Source organism: Octodon degus, unplaced genomic scaffold, assembly GCF_000260255.1.
Source record: "Octodon degus isolate 3935 unplaced genomic scaffold, OctDeg1.0 scaffold00036, whole genome shotgun sequence".
Taxonomy (NCBI): domain Eukaryota; kingdom Metazoa; phylum Chordata; class Mammalia; order Rodentia; family Octodontidae; genus Octodon; species Octodon degus.
In genome coordinates, this window is record NW_004524612.1 from 9,215,470 (window position 1) to 9,230,902 (window position 15,433).

Sequence of the window (15,433 nt, forward strand, 5' to 3'; positions counted from 1 at the left end):
AAGCATAAGGGCCTGAGTTCAGTCCCTGGTTCCACCAAAATAAATGAATAAATAAATAACCAAATCAAACCTACAAAAATGAATGTAAATAAATAAATAAAACCTACAAACACACAGATCCAAAAGGCTCAATGTAAAAAATGCCAGCAAAAGAAGCATGAGGAAAAAACACTAAACACATTGCAGTCACACTGCTTAAAACCAGTGAGAAGAGATGGGAGAACAGGTTACCATTAGCTAGTACCTTCAAAAAGTTTCTTAAGTATCAAATGTGGTGAATAATTGTTGCAATTTGACTGGCAGAGTTACATAATAGATGGTCATATTGGAATGATGAATACAAACATGGTCGAATAAAGTAGAAAGAAAAAAGAAAAAACTCCAAGCTCAAGCCTTAAATTCCTGGCTCAAGATACAGTCAGAAAACAAGAAATACTAAATTTCGGCCTAGCCTAAAAGGATCTTTCAGACCATGCAGCTTCAAGACCAACAAAGCTGAAACCAGAAATGGAATCTGATCCTGCAGGTTGATGAACTACAATCTAAATTAAGTTCACAGCCTTGAGACTGAACCCTACTTGGCCTCCCTTTCCTTTGAGGCTACCCCTAGCCCCGTGATCCTGCCTTGCAAGAGATTCCCTGTTTGCTCTGACCCCACACTCAGACACCTCACAACTCCCAACTTATTCTAAAGTCAGGTTTTAGTATGTCCTTAGGGACATGCATACAAAATCTGATCCTGAAACTCTAGACCGCCATACCCCAATAGCTACCAGGCATTTAATTATATTCATCGGCAGAAACCTGAGAAACATAATGATCAGAGGTGCTAGATCAGAGAGGAAAGAAGATAATTTTTGATTGGGCCATACTGACCAAGAAGCATTCTAGATCCAAAGAATCTGTTGGCTCATATGGGTGTGATTCTACTGTCTAGTGGACCACCTGACAGCTGAACTCAATACATCATCCACTAAATTAAACTGAGGTAATAGAATTCCTCAGTGTAATATGCAGGAAGGAGTCAAAATACCTACAATGCTGCAGAAATGTTGGAGTAAGTTTACACATGTTGTCCTTTTGTGAATGCCCTAATTCTGTCCTCCAAGAACATATTCCCCTCATGAACATTAAGAATGCTTCGGTAAGGGAAATAGCAACATTCATCACTTTTTCCTTGGTTGTCTTTGGAGTTGATCTTCCAGGTTCAGCAGTTTTCCCTGTGCGTCTAGGCATTTTTTAAATAAACCATGGTTAAGATTTTTTGAGGTTCTTGAATCTGTGATTTGTTGCTATTGATTACTTATGAAAAATTCTTGGCCAAAGATTTCTTCTGCTCTGTGGAAAAGTTCTAGGCCCTTGTCTTTCCAAAAATTTCTTATGCTTTGTATTCATTCTCTTGGCCTAATGGTGTTCCAATTATACGTATGTTAGACCATTTTGTATTGTCTCACAGTGCTTGGGTGCTTGTTCTGGTTTTCCCCTCCATAGTTCTTTAATCTTTCTCTCTCTCTTTTTTTTTTTGGGTGGTACCAGTGACTGAACTCAGGAGCTTGTGCTTGCCAGGCAGGTGTCTTTTATCTCTTTATGTTTGATTAGACAATTTCTATTGCTCTGTCTTTAAGTTCACTGATTCTTTTTTCTATCATATTTAATTTGCTGATAAGCTCATCTTAGGTTCCTATTCCAGTGACCTAATTTTGCAGGCTTGATGAAGCTTCTGCCATTTTGGACAGATTATTTTATTTCCCAGGGGATGAGATCTATCCCTGAGACCAGCCTAGGTGGCCCAGTCCTGCTTTCCATGAGGAGATTTCTGCTTGCAAGCCCACCAGCCTGGGCTCCCGATGACTACCTCCTGTTGCCCCTTCCCCAGGGCAGGTCCGATATGTGGCATAAGATAGTTGTCTGAAAGTTGCCGGTAATGTGGATGGAGACAACACATATGTTCCTAAGGCATCTCCTCCTGGCACAGGAGTAAGAGAAGTGCCACTGGGATGTAGGCTGATGTGGGAGCCCAGAGAAGGAAGATACACTTGGAGAAGAGGTAGGAGTAGAGCTTAGGAAACCATTGCCCTTGGCTTAGGTGGGGCTATGGGGAAGGTCCGAAGCCAGGAAATGTATAGGTAGGGTTAACATTCGTTGCTAACCAGGAACTGGCGAGTTTGTTCCTGCTAGTCCCCAGTTCTCACCTCCAAGGCTGACGTACTTGATGGTTGCAGTGTTCGGCAGGGTTGTCATCAGGGCTCCATCCTGTTTGCTGAGAACAGTGCTTGGGCTAATGGATGCCTCCTCTGATCTCCCTCATCACCCAGACTCCCAGGCTCCTTCCCTCCCACTCCTGCCAGTGGCTGTCCTGGCCTTGCATTCACTTTCCTGACGCTGTGTTCAGGAAGTTGTTTTTCTGGTACTGGATACCCTTTTCCTTTCCCACTTTGCTCATGTGTCCTTGGTCTGTCTCTCTCTTAAAGTTTAAGCAGAGGCTTGGCAGGGCCTCAGAGCCTGGCAACCCCTCATTTCACCATTGGTTGAATGAGCATTACACATTTGTTAGGAGGTAGCAATGCATGTAGCAGCATTTCTCAGGTATTGGACACTTCAACTATCTCTCCACCAGATGCATATAATGTTGCCTAAAATTCCACAAGCACCATCTCCTGTGGCTCACTAGTTTTTAACTTACATTATCACATGGTAATAATATATATGTAATAAGTAGTAATTATATATATATAGTCTGTCTTTTTCGTATATTTGTAATATATGCATTGTAGTACTGTATATTTGGGTAGTTTTATAAATAATATATTTAGAAACCATATACATTGCTAGATCAAATATATCATCATGTCTTGGTATTTGACTGCTTTATAACTTGTCAAGTTTGGTAACTGACTCATTTTGACACAAAAATTTTGTCCCAGAACTCATTTTTTTTGGTACTCAGCACACAAGCTAGAACTTGCTGGCATCGGTTATCTTGTGACTTGACACCTTCTACAAGCACTTTGGGTATTCGTCCTGCCTCTTGAAACCAATGAAAGATGAGTGCCAAGGTGCTACTGCAAGATGCATGATCCATTTGTCCCTTGGTATCTGCAGGGAAGAGATTCTGGGAAACTCTGTGGAGAGCAGAATTCACAGAAGCTCAAGTCTCTTATATAAAATGATATAGAATTTATATATCATCTGCATAAACTCTCCCCTATATTTTCAGACATCTTGAGATAGCCATTATATCTAATACAATATAAATAATATGCAAATAATTGTTTCACTGTGTTGTTTAGGGAATTATGAAAAGTCTGTACATGTTTAATTTTAAATAGTGTTTACATAATTTTATTTTGTATTTAATTTTTTAATTTTTTAATTAATTTTATTGAGAAACAAATAGCAATGAGACAGTTTCAAAACTGATTTATAGGACAGTTTCAATAATTAATATGTTGCATATTTTTGTCTTCATAGTGGTTATTCATAGTACAAGATGCAGACATGATATCCTGACCAAACACTGTTAGTACAAATCTTTCTTCTCATTGAATTAAGAGAAAGTGGCTGTATATCTATCCTAACTATTTTGTATATGTAGATACAAAATAGTCCTTCTTTTGTATCCCCTTTTTTGTTTAGTTTTTTCACAGATGGGTATTCCATTGCCATTTAACAATTGTAGGTACATGAATCCAGCAAAAATAATCCAGTATAGTCTACTAGTCCATAATAGTAGTGGGTTATCCATAGGACTGGCAATGTCAGAAGTTGTTGACTTGAGACCTGTACAGCTCAGCATATTAAGATGGCTTTACTTTTCATACCTCATTATTATACCTTTCTGCTAGATGGTTAAGACCAAGATAAAGCAAGACCTATGTAATAAGAAATGTAACTTTCGTATCTGAGAAGGTCAGTGAAATCCCCTCAGGATTTAGCCTGAAACCCTGTACCACAGTTTGTAGATCCTTTGTCAGTGTCAGCCATGTGGATGAGTCACGGCCACTGCTTGACCAATTTGCTCTCTGTGAAAGCCTGAGAGAATGTTTTCTCTTCATGTGACTCTCCTTAGGCACACTCTGCGTCATCGATCACCTTGCTCTGTGCCCTCGTAATCTCCTTGATCAAAAAATGTGGGACGTCACTGAGTTACAGGATGTTACAGTACAGGTTCTCTTGTGTTCTGAGTCCTCACTGACCTGGAAAGGCTAGGGCCAAAATATTGGCTGTCCTTGTAGCCCTTCTGTTTCTCTAATTTTTGGTCTGCAAACTTAAGTTGTTAACCCTCCAGAAGAGAAGCTTAATGATATTATTACCCTATAACACAGGCAGTTGAGCTTAACCTCACTATCTGTCTGAATATTAAACATCTTAGACATAGCATGGAACAGGTATTTTCTTTTTTCTTTTTTGGGAACAGGTATTTTCAATCAAGTATTGATATGTTAAATTTAATTCCCTACAGAATGTGAAGGAAAAAAAAGTAAAAATAAATAAATATTTTTAAAAATAGGAATAAACAATTACATATTTTTACACAGAAATTTAGAAATCTAACCATATATAGCATTGTAGCAGGACAGTCCTATGACTTTTTTTTCTTGTCTCTTATTTTCATTTATTACCCTTTTTAAAAAACAAACATTTACTTGAGCGACAGTATAGCAGTAATTGATATGACATGACAAGCAGTACATATTTAGAAGACCAGAATGGCAGGCATTCCAAGCATGACCCTAGTATTACACATTGCTATTCAGTGTAGTTGCTTAGTTTACAGGTATCAGCATATATAGTTAGTCAGGGTGTTGTATTTATTTTTTTTAAAAAATATTTAAACTCGATTTTTAAAAAAAGTTCATATTTTCATGAGGTTGGCTGAATCCAAGGATGTGGAATGTGTGACTATCTATATTTTCCTATGTATGGGCATGGAAGCCAAATACCCAAATGTACTAAGACTTAGCGTGGACACTCAGATGCAGGAAAGATTTGAGAAAAGTATGGGGAGAAACATTTAAAATCTAGTCAAATCCATTTTTTCTGCAAATTAAGAAAACAGCCCATTTCCTCCTCTCTTTCCTCCTTCTCCTTTAAAAGTAAGGCTGTCGGGGGACAGGAAGATGACTCAGTGGAATAAGTGCTTCTCTGGCAAGCGCAAGGGCCTGAGTTCAATACCCGGTTCTGCGGGGGGATGGGGTGGTGGGGGGGAACAAAAAAAAATTAAGACTGTTGAGCTGGGTGTGGTGGTGCTCCCCTGTAATTTGAGCACTGGAGGGGCTGAGGCAAGAAAATTTGGAATTTGATGCCAGCCTGAGGTAGTAGTGAGCCCTTCTCTCAGCAAACCAACCAACCAACCAATCCATCAATCAACCCATAAAATGAATTTAAGACTGTTCACCCTGTTACCACAGAGTCCTTTGGGGAAGAATATTTTAAGCTGCCATCCGTCACCTGCCATGCAATGCATTTCAGTAGAGCAGAGCGGATGGGGGACTTGGGGTGTGGGGGTAACTCTAAAGAAAGCAAAGTTGCCCTGTTGATGGAGAGAAAGCTGGGGGATAAGGGCTGAGGTGGCAAAGGGACACTACCTGGTGACTTTCTCCCCACTTATCTGTGCTTTCTGACTCTCATTAATTAACTATCAGGCTCTGGAATGCATAAAAATATAGTCAAGTAGTTCACTTTTCTTATTCAAAACTTCCATCTATGCTCTGGGATGGGTTTTAGTAATGCTGTGGTTATCTGATAAACACAGAAAATACCAGGGGCCCTGGCTGCTGGTACGGCTCTGTCACCTCCTGCCAGTGGGAGACGAGGTAAGGGGTATGAAACAGGGCAGACTCTTCACACACAAATGACACCATAAAATGACACATTCTGCAGGACAGATGAGCGCCAGACAGGGGCAGGGGTCAGGAAGAAGGTGCGAGATGAGGTCTGACTGAACTTCTGCTGTGGAAAGGGTCTGGCCTCTCTCCGGTGCCTCTGAATAGGTTTTCTCTTTAATCCTCTCAGCACCCCACAAAGCCTCTATTATTATCCACTTTTATAGGTGGGGGAGTTAAGGCTGAGTGGCTGAGAAAGGTATGCGGGCCTGTTAGCAACACAACTGGTCTGTGCCCAGACCTGCCTTGCTAAGCGCTTACTGGTCCTGCTCCACCATCCTGCGCTCCTACCTGGTCCCCAGCCCTGTGGCAGTCACACCAGCACATCTACGATATGTCCTAGGGCTCGCAGCCTAAAGTGTAGGCTTTTGACTCACAGCCTTTTTCTGAGCACATTTACTCAGTAGAGATGTAGCTCTGATATTCTCTGTTATCAGGTTTCCCATCCTGTCACAAATTAGGAGGACCATAAGGACACTCATCAGCATTGACAGCATCAAGAAGTGACAGATGACAGGAGGAAAATAAATTTTAAAATATAACTTTAGCAGTCTTGGGTGGTTTGGGGTAAAGGCAAGTAGCCCTATGAATTTTCTAGATCTTGCAAACATCTCTGTGAGCAGTAGTGGGAAATGCCCGCCTCCCTGAGGCACACAGTCCAGGCTATTTCCTCCCCACAAGCCCGGCTCAGAGAGAGAAATCTCCACATGGGCAGGGCCCGGGACCTCAGGCAGCCCGGGTCCTTTCCCCGAGATCCATTCTCCCCTCGCTGCCCTCCTGCCCCAGGGCTGGGCCCGACACTCATTCTCAGTGTTGCCTGGAATCAAGAGATGCAACAAGTATCCGTATTTGCTGAAGACTCAGAGGCAGCAAGCGGAAACAGAAGAGGAAAGCGGTGTGGACTCATGATCTGGTGCAGCTGGGCATGGATTGGTCATTCGCATAATCAGTGTGGCCATGTGCCAGGCAGCCTGAGGCCCAGGGGGCTCAGCTGTGAAGCCGGCCAGTCTCTCTCTGTCTCTGTCTCTGTCTCTGTCTCTGTCTCTGTCTCTGTCTCTCTCTGTCTCTCTGTCTCTGTCTCTCTCTCTCTCTCTCTCTCTCTCTCTCTCTCTCTCTCTCTCTCTCTCATTGCACTGTCTGTGCTCTTACACATGTAAGAAGTATGTTGACATCTTTGTCTCTCAATGCTGGAAAGAGACAGGTCCCCCACTCGCCCAGCCACCTTCAGGTAGCTGACACTATCTTTAATGCCACCTATCCCTGCTCTAGCTACTCTGTCCTACATAACCAAGAACCCCTCTGGTTTCTAATTCCTTGCCCTATACAATTAGCACTAAGGGTGTCAGGTCCATTTTCGGTTGCTACTGCAGAACACCTGAATCTGGGCGCTTCTGAGGGCTCAGTGTTGGAGGCCAGAAGCCCGAGAACATGGCGCTTCCTGTGTTTGGCATCTGGCAAGCACTCCCACCCCCACCCAGGCCAGGTCACGACATGGTGGAGAAGCGGAAAGGGAATTCCCACATGCAGAAGAGCGAGATAACATGGTGAGACAAGAGGTTAGAGGACAGCTCGGGGCCAGGCTTGCTCTTCTTTCTGCCCCCTCAGTCCTGCGGAGTGAATCCAGGGCTATGGCACCAAGCTCCATCCTTAATCCTCTTTCTTTTTTCCAGAAAATACTTTATTTGAACATGTTAAAGTTTACATTTGTAGCCAGAAGGTGTAAGGGTGAACATTTCATTGTAATCAACAAAATCTTAACAAACTCCACACTGAGGCTGACTTGTGGTAGTAGGGCTGAAAGTAGAATGTTTGAGACATCAAACATTTGGCAAATGTATCACCCAGCTTATCATCACAGTGCGTGCTTCACAAAGCACAGCTCCTGCCCGTACCTACTCTGCAGTGCCGGATTACTCAGGGCTCCTGTGTCTATGCTGGCACCTCTGTGTTCCTGCAGGACTCACCTACAAAGGCAAGCTCAGAGGCATCTGTGGGAACTACCTAGCTCCTGCCTATCAGCCTCTGATGTCCCACAAGGGCTCCCACCCTGTTGTCCCATCCCGCACCTTCGGAAGGCAGATGGGGGTAGCAGCTGCCTGCCCCTCTGTTCAAGCAGGAGTCCGGCCAGACTACAGGGAAAAATAAGAGAGGCCATGACTTGGGTCAAGCCAGCAGCAAACAGTAAATAGAACAGGTCATCCATCTAAATTATGAAAATGAAGGATACGAGTGAAGGACAGGACCTGGGAGATGCTCTTCAGGGCTACGCTGTTGATACAAAATCTCTGATGGTGAGGCCCAGGTCTGTCGGGAAACACATGGCCAAGATGAGCTTCGCGCTGCTTGCAGACAACCCCTGTTCGAGTTGACTCTCATGAGGTGTCCAGACATCTCAGGATCCCTGCGTGACTTTCATCTGAGCTGGATGTACCACGAGCCTCAGAAAATGAGGGCCATCCAGCGCCAGAACAGAACTTCTCTGAGCTGAAGAGGGCGCTGTCACAACATGCACAGTGATACATTCCGGGCTCTCGGTTGTTCAGGTAGACCCCACTGAAAGGGGTCCAGTTCCTTTTTGTCTTACGATATAGAACTGCTCTGGTGTCAGTCTCTTCTGCCACTCAGCCTTGGTGAGAGTCAGTCCAAGCTTCGTAAGAAACTCTGTGTCCTCGCGTCCTGACCCCGTGCAACACCGCACAACCTGTCCCAGGGACGCTGGGAAGGGCCAGGGCAGGAGCGTATGCAGCAGGTGCGTCATTGTGCAGGTGGTCAGCGCGGTGCTGTACCGCCCCGCCCCCGTAGCCCTCTTTTTGATTTTCAGACAGGGTCTTGCTGGGTAGTTCAGGCTGGGCTGGAACTTAACAACTCCTGCCTCAGCCTTCCACCCTGGCTGGCTCAGGCTTGCTCTTTTATTAGGGCTTGTTCTCACTCTGCGAGGCCAGCAATAGGCCCTCTAGAGGGCAGACCTCCAATGCCCTCAGCACCTCCCAGTAGATGCAGCTCCTAAAGGTCCTGGCACTTCTGTTACACGGAGCACCAGGTCTCCAGCACAGGAACCCTTGCGGGACAAACCCAGACCATACCTAGGGGCAAATTCCTCTTCTTGGTCTGGCCAGCCCTGCCCAAGCTGTGTGGCCTTAGCCAAGTAGGAATGTGGGACAGACGCTTCGGAAAGCTAGCCACCAAACCCTGCCACCACAGAAAAGAAAGCCTCAGACAGAAGCAAGCCGTTCTGTGACAGATGTTTTTTTTTTTAAACAATGACATGAACTCATTTAACAAAAGCTAAGTCATGTTCTTTAGACTCCGTTTAAGAAGGCTGTTACCTATTTTAGAAAGACTACCATAAAAAGTGTTTAAAAGGAGAAGATTGAGTATGTACATGAGCCAGGTTCAGCTCTCTGGACGATGCGCACAGGAAGACCAGCTCATCCCCAGGTATGGTACAAGTGCAGCGCTGCTGTTTATCACAATTGAAAAACAAACCAACCTCCTGAGTCTGAGTCCTGGTTCAGATCTATAACAGACCACACCACAGTCCCCAGGTCCCCTGGAAGATCATCATAGGAGGCAGAATGTTCCCTGTGTCATGTGACCTGGAGAAGCTGTGACAACCCCAGTTGCTTCGTTTACCATCTGATGATTCTTTGCCCCTCCCACACCCAGACACGTGGGCAGTAGCCGCAGGTCTGTCACCAACCCTGGGTCTTCTCCTGCTTCTATTGCTGCAGACTTCCCTAGCTCCTTCTGCCTGGGAACAGTTAAGACTCCAACACTTCACAGAAGACCAAAGGGCCTTGTGGGTTGTACTGCAGCAAGAAGCAAGAGAGTTGTCAACAGGCAAAGCGGACAGAATGGGGGTAAGGCAGGAATGACCTTGAACCCTGGACTTTTCTCCTAGCACCTTTTAAATAGGACGTTTGAGGTCTTTGGTCCCTGAAAGGATGCCTGTGATCTTTCAGGAACAAACCTGGATTCCATCTCACACTGGTGGTGCTGATGCTCCTAGGGATTAAGCCAGAGGAATTACCCCCAGGAGGTCAAAACTGTGAACAGCAGGATTTATTCACCTGCTACATACTGGAACTCCAGCCAGGGTGCTGGGATTAGATGCACAGGTCTGATAACCAGGTAGCTGGTGTCCAAATTCAAATTGCGGTTTCATTGCTCACAGCTGTGTGATTGATTGTGGGCCTGTTGCTTAACTTAACCTACCCTTGCCTCAGTTTCCCTGAATGTGAAACAAAGATAATCATGGCTGTGAAGAATACACAAGCTAATATTTCTACAAGTGCTGGGAGCAGTGTCTGGCACATGCCAGTGTATGCTAAATAAAACAGAAATAATCAGCAAAGGCAGAGGCTGGAAAGATGTGGCATTTTCAAGAAATGCCGCGGAGGCTCAAATGCATGGGCTCACTCTTCTCTCACCCCCAACTCCTCACCCCCTGAGGCAGCAGTTCCTGAATGGGGCTGCTGAGGAGGGAGTGCACGAAGGGTTAAACCCCGAGTGCACAGAAAAACAAGTTCCATCTGGTCCCTGGGACAAAGCGACAGCCTGCAAAGCCCCCAACCCGGGCTCTTGCTCAAAGGACACATTGCTTTTTAAAATTCCAACTTGTGGCTGCCTCGATCTATAAATCAACCAGTTCTCCACACCCTAGAGCTCCCAGCAGGATTTGCAAATGGCAGCGAGACATTCGTGTTCTGAGAATAGGCACAGGAGAGCGTCTTCGCTCTCAGCCCAGCGCCGGGTACCTTCATGGTCAGCTGCCCTTCAAGGTGGGCACCGCTCTTCCTGTGACAAAGAGAGGGAAAATGAGGCAGGGCACATGGGCAAGGCAAAGCTTAGGTGCAGGAAGGACTTTGATTTAGGTGCCCGACTTCCGGAATATCTCAGGGACTCAGCTGAGACACCAGCTTTGTTCATAGGTGCCATCAAACAAACGAAGCCACTGCTCGCCTCTCCTATACCATGACTGGGGTCCCACCTTTGGATGCCAGGCTGGGAGTGGGGAAGGCTGGCTCATGAGAGTCATCAAATACTACCAGCAGGTGAGGAAAGCCTAACCAGAGCAGCAGCGTCTGCCCCTAAGGCAGCTTTGCCCCCAGCATCTGCTGTAGGGGTGGGGCCCTCCTCACCTGGAAGGAGAGAAGGAGACAGGACAGCGCCAGGCCGCTTCCTGGGGACCGCTGCTGGAGGCTGGGCCTTGGCTTTCTGCTGCCCGAGGCACGTGCAGAGGAGAACACTGAATCCAGCACAAGTGTTCACCCCGCAGAGCAGGAAAGTAATTCACAAAAAGTTGGGCAATTCAAAGTTACAGTTTCCACAGCAACCAGCACTCAGACCATTTGGGGAGCTGAAGCCTTTTCCTCTTAGCGTTGACTTTTTTCTTCCCCAAATAGCATTTTTCCTTATTATTAAAGTAATACAGGTCTATTGGAGAGCATATGGAAATTACAGACAAGTGCAAAAGAAAATAAAAATCACTCTCAATCCCACCACTCAGGGTGATCCAATGCTAACATTTTGATGTATTCTCTATTTGTCTAGTTTTTTTATTTTGCATGCATAAAAAGATACAATTTTTGAAAATCAGGACTAGAGTGAAATTACTGTTTTATCATATGGTTTCTTTCACTTAAAATATACTGTGAGACTTCACTATTATCCTTAAATAGTCTTTGAGAACATGATTTTTTAATGGCTTCATGGTACTTTTTGATATGGACAGAGTATATTCTATTTAACCGGTCTATTGTTGAACGTTTGGATGGTTTTCCTTTTTTCTATTTTAAATTACACTACAATGAACATCCTTTTACATAAATTTTTCTGTATGTCTCTGATTAAGTAATCCCATTAGAACAAATTCCTAGAATTAAGATTGCTGTTCAACCACAGTGGACATGTTAATGGTTTCGATAGCCATTACTAAACCACTTTCCAGAAAGGTTGAAGCACTGTGTAATATAACCTGTAATATACACTCTCCTTTGTTTTTTTTTTTTTAAGGCACAAACTGCCATCTGGTTGGTCTTCCATAAAGTCTACACCATTTTTAAAAATCACATTTAAAAATTATAAATAGAATCAAATCCCCCAACCATATTTTAATGAACTTTCTTCTTTGTATAATCACCTGTTAACATCCTGTAATTCTTTTTCTCTCGTGAGAGTTCATCTTTCTTTTATTGACTTCCGAGAGCTCTTCATGCATGAAGATAATGATGCTTTGTGTCCTTGTGGCACATATGTTCTCTCAGTTTGTCGTTTGGTTTTTGTTTCATTTGTGGCTTTTTTTATAAAGTAGTGCAGATGTAAGTTCCAGTATGGTTGCAGTTTACATCTGTCCTTCTTTCCCTGTCTGAGTCTGCCCTTTGGTCTTGTGCTGAGGCAGACCACCCCTGCCCTGGGATAAGTTTTAAGCTGGCCATCGCTCTTCTAGTCACTCTGCACTGCGAGGCCTGGGTTCACACCCACAGCTCTAAGCCACCTGCAGTTCAGGTAGAGGTGTGGCTGGCCACTCACCTCCCATGTAATCCTGAAGCAACAGCCTCGAAGGCCAATTCAGGACTGACTGCCAGGCAGACAGGGCCTGAGCCGTCTGCGGCACCCACCTGTGTGCTCTTTGCTTTGTGGGCATCTTTCCACAGGGCCCTGGAATGCTGCTCACGAGTGCAGGAGATGAATGGGAGGAGGGAAGCGCTGTTCCACGATTGCACGCTAATAAAGGTGCAGCTCACGTGGTCTGGCTTCCCCATGGGGATGCGGGGGGGAGGGGGGGGGATGCCAGATGCAGGAGAGCTGGCAAGCAGCTTCCTGCAGAGCACGGTGGAAACTCGTGGCTCAGATTTCAAACCCAGAATTCCTATCACTCCACTTGCAAGAACTGCAAGAGGCAGTGTTGCTGGTGTTACACATTGCCCAAGATGATGTTTTCATAAAGATGTGATGGGGGCAGAAGGAACCTGCAGCAACTTCTCCCCAAATTGTGAGTTTTCTCTTTGATCCCTCCAAGGGGCTCTAGAGACAAAGCACCAGACAGGATGGCACGATCCTGAGCAGAGGGCATTTACCTAGGGATTTCCCTCTGAGACACAGCTCACCACACCCTCGGTCCTATTTTAACCTAGCCCTCAAATTTTCACAATGGCTACACAGCCAGTTTCTAAAAGACAGACAAGGCAGAGGCTTCCTTCATGCATCCGCAGGCTTACTAGGTGTCTACTGCCTACAGCAGCCTGTTTCCAGCCTGTAGTTCTATTCCTTTATGCCTCACCATTTCCACCTCTCCCTCTCCTACCCAAAACACTCTATATTGGATGCTGTGTCCACTAGCCATGGTTTGCCTCGGCGGTTATGTCACCAGGATGCACTGGTCACCTGGGGGGCTGAGATTCTTCACCGTCCCATGAACACCACCACTACCACCGTCATTGTGTTGTGTACTCAACGGTTCTATCACCAGGAACCCCATCGGCTTTGGATGCACAAACTCTTGAAATCACCACACAATAATCTTCACCCAACAAGTAAAGTGCCTACAATGTGACAGACTCTGTCCTAGTGCTTGGGACGAATCAATGAGTGAATCAGGCAAAGATTCCTGTTCTCATGGAGCTTATATTCTAGCTGTGGGTACGAACAGATAAAACAAATAAGCAATCACAGGAGGCATGAAGATCAGAAGGTGACACACAAGGTGAATGGAAAGAAGCTCGGTCAAAGGGCCCAGGGCTGGCAGAGGTACTCCACCACCCAGAATGGGCCTTCTTGGGATTTACCAGTGGCCGTGAAGCAAGGTGAACAAGAGTCGGGGAGTTGAGGTCAGAGAGGAGGTGAGGGCTGGATCCCATGGGGACTAGAAGACTACTGTCACACTTTGGCTTTACTTTGGGGCATTAGGGCAATCGGAAGATTTTGAGCAGGGGCAGGCAGGGTCGGATTGACCCGCAGATGACAGTTTCCCTCTGATTGCAGGATTGAGAGCATCCCAGGCACTAGGGGCAAGCTCCGTGGTAGCCAAGAGGCCAGGTAGGAGGCTACTACTGTAAACCATGTCCAGAAGGCGGTGGCCCAGCACATGTGTGTAGGAGGATGGAGTCACCTCCTGGATGAAATAGCATTGAGGAGCAAGAATGAGCAGGACTGAGGACTGTCTGCTGTTGGGACTCTTGAAATAGATGTGAAATCCATTGTAAGGTGAGCTTCTGAAGGTCCCCAAGCTCCACTGCCCTAATCTGTGCAAAGCCAGAGTACCTCTCAGATACCTCTCAGATGCCAGCAGGGCAAGGTGGGCAGCACTTGGGTCAGCAATGCCGAGCTCCCAGACTCGGCACACTTGGCCTGATTTGGGGGCCGTGGGTGCATTTTCCAAAAGCCTTTCTTTCTAGGGTGGAGTGTGAGAGGCATTCTCAGGCCAAGTGCAGCCTCGAAACCCCCACTTTTCCTCTGCCCAGCTGTTTCACCGTGCCCACAAGGGGCTTGCTCCAAGAGGCTACCTCACTCCCTGGACATTTGGGTCTTAATAGCAGGAGCGCATTTCACAACTGACTGGCCAATGGGGAGCGGGGCAGGGGTGGGGTACAGAGGAGTGCACCCCAGATCCAAATCACCACCACTGCGCCTTCACTGCAGGGTGGGTCTCCACCATCTGTCGGCTTCTGCACTGCCTTTCAGACTCCAAGGCCCAGCCACCAAGCCGGCTCTAGGGTCCCTGGGGTAGGAAGATGGTCATCTAGCTCCCTCTGGTGTTGGCGCTTCCAATTTCAGCCCAAAGAGCGGGTGGAAGGCTACTTTGGCCTCTCTCAGAGGGCCTGCTTCTCCTCCCCTCCCCATAGAACAAGCACTTCCCTGGCAGTGCAAGGGCCTGAGTTCAATCGCCGGTTACACACACACACACACACACACACACACACACACACACACACACACGGGAAAATCCAGGCTGGGAGTTCAAAAGTCCGGGACTTCTGACTCCACCTTGGATGAAGGTCCAAACCCATTGTGGAAAAGAAAGGCAGTCCCTCTTTGTGCACCTTGTGCACTTCCACCCCCAGCTGCACATCTCCCTTGGCTACATCACTTGAGAGTGCATGGCCCCTCTTAGCCCATTTGTAACAGGACAGGGGTGATAGGAGCCCCTCAAATCTCTCCTCTGTGCTGCCTCCCTGGACTTGATGGTGGCCATTGGAAGACATCCAGGGCCATTTGGGGCCTGTGGCAGATTACCCTTTTCCTGGAAGGAAATGGGACAGTGAGGAAGTTCGTCAAGGGCGTTGGAATCTACCCAGACCTGAGTTCAAATTCTGACTCTGTTGACATTAGGTGACTTCCAGACTGTGATAAATAGCTTTTCAGAGGGCTTAACATAGCATGTGGCCACACGAGAACAGCTAATGTCACCACATTGTAACCTCTTGCAGAAGAGTGGACTGGGTGCTTGCTTCGGCTGCACATATACTAAAATTGGAACGATACAGAGAAGATTAGCATGGCCCCTGTGCAAGGATGACACGCAAATTCGTGAAGCATTCCATATTTTT

General features: G+C 46.1%; 1 protein-coding gene and 1 non-coding gene across 2 annotated transcripts in view; one reads left to right on the top strand and one right to left on the bottom strand.

Annotated features, from left to right (window-relative positions):
* Positions 1-15,433, bottom strand: part of Pebp4 (phosphatidylethanolamine binding protein 4) — a 201,444-nt gene that overhangs the window by 167,429 nt on the left and 18,582 nt on the right. The window lies entirely within an intron of this gene.
* On the top strand, positions 15,327-15,433 carry LOC111816641. The gene has a single exon (XR_002820996.1). It is a non-coding gene; the product is annotated as a U6 spliceosomal RNA (small nuclear RNA).